Here is a 1,722-nt window from a genome sequence, read left to right on the forward strand (position 1 = left end):
CACATACAAACAATACAATGCCGAAAGCTAGTATGACAAAGAACGACTGAGATGTCTAGATCTAGACTCAAGTTATTTCTACATGTACTTAAATTAGACATAGATCTAGATCTAAGCAGATCTAAACATACAGACCTATTGATCTACTAAAATAAGTATTTCATAGAAACTCGCTTTTGTTCTTTAACCATAACGGGTTTCCATACTTTCGGGCACACCTCTGTGTGTGTGTGTGTGTGTGTGTGTGTGTGTGTGTGTGTGTGTGTGTGTGTGTTGGCACAGGTGTCTGAGTGTTTTTGTTGATTTTAAAACGTACATGTGATAACACAGCAATTCTTTGGACGTAGCTTATTTCTATAACTCATATTAAAGTTGCATACTACACAGAATGACAAACCTGGCTTTAAATGAATGTGAAAATGCGTCAATAAGCTTTTCACGTTAAGTGAGTCACAGGAGGAAAAGGTGTCTCGGTTTCCAGGAAAAACGCATCAGTTCCCGAGGAATGCCCGGATGTAAACAAAAACAAAACAAAAACAAACGTCTTTTTAGATATGGAAACCTTCGAGGGTTTTAACAGAAATTGATCGGTAGAAAAAGACCGATATCTCAGAAAAGCCACACCTTAGTGTAATTTATGGTGGGCGTTTAGATCACCCTTTTCTTCCACTTCATGTCGAAATAATTTCTGTTGCAGTTAATGACGGGTTATTTCGTCTGGACGGGGGACTAAAAGCTTTTACTTTCACTTTCACTAGAAGGCTACTCCACTCCACCCACAAAACAGACCCCAAAACAAACTCTTACAGTGGAATTGGAATAAAGAGTAACTATCTATTTCATAGCAACAATAGCAACAGTGTCTTAGACGCCCCCAGGGAATTCCCCACCTTCATAGGTTTTTCCTACCTTCTCTTCCTTTTCCTGTTCTCCTCGTTCTTCTTCGTTGCTGGGGTCTGTCTGTTTACATTCGAGACTGGAACACGGAAGTAACAAACTTTACACTGCGCAAGCGCCGTGACGCCGGAACCGGCCGAACAACAGTCTTCGGGAACCCAAAAGAGCACAGGGAAAAAAACGAGGCCAACCACATGGTCACCCAACCCAATCAAAACAAAGAAAGTGCATTTGCGTAGGGGGATTCCCCTTCCGAGTAGTTGCTCGTTTATTTTAGTATCCTTCGATAATCGGAATCTTCAATACTCAAGCTTTCCGGCAATGTCTATGTTCAAATAACAGGACATTAAATTTACCTGTATGTTCTACGGGGGATAAACATAATTATTGTGGCACAGAGTACACTCTCAGTGCCCTTTTAGGAGCACCATAAGGGCAAATTATGAGGCTTCCAGAACATTATATAAACACTTTCCATGGAAACAATAAATATGAAATATAGATAGCCTAGGGTAATCAAAGAAGTAAAAAATCACAACTTTGAATTTTCAATAGTTTGACATATTTTTGTCGCAAACCCACCCCCAGCCTCAGCCCTGGGAGATGAACACTCCCAGAAAAATTTTCTAAACGAATGACTTTCATTCACTTACATGTAATTGTGCAAGAGGTTTGTAGAATCTAGGTTAAAGGGATGTATTAAGGGTGAATTTGTTGACTTTTTCTGAAAAATGGGTCTCTGGGGCGGCCATCTTGGATTTTAAAAACAAATTTCTAAGTGCAGATGAATTTCATTTTGGAATTTCAGGCTGAAATTTGGGGGGG

The 1,722-nt window shown here is 39.8% G+C and overlaps 1 protein-coding gene across 5 annotated transcripts in view; it reads right to left on the reverse strand.

The window, feature by feature from the left end:
- The window catches only part of LOC101861404, a 21,414-nt gene extending 20,403 nt beyond the window's left edge, over positions 1-1,011 (reverse strand). For 4 of the 5 annotated variants that reach the window (XM_005111281.3, XM_035973154.1, XM_035973155.1 and 1 more), the window contains exon 1: positions 910-1,011. The gene's annotated coding sequence lies outside the window, so the exon portion shown is untranslated. Of the gene's footprint in view, positions 1-397; positions 499-909 lie in introns of those variants that run through there. The other variant, XM_035973153.1, reaches the window with a different exon arrangement.
- Positions 1,012-1,722: the final 711 nt, after the last annotated feature.

The sequence above is a fragment of the Aplysia californica genome, unplaced genomic scaffold (genome assembly GCF_000002075.1).
Source record: "Aplysia californica isolate F4 #8 unplaced genomic scaffold, AplCal3.0 scaffold01036, whole genome shotgun sequence".
NCBI lineage: Eukaryota > Metazoa > Mollusca > Gastropoda > Aplysiida > Aplysiidae > Aplysia > Aplysia californica.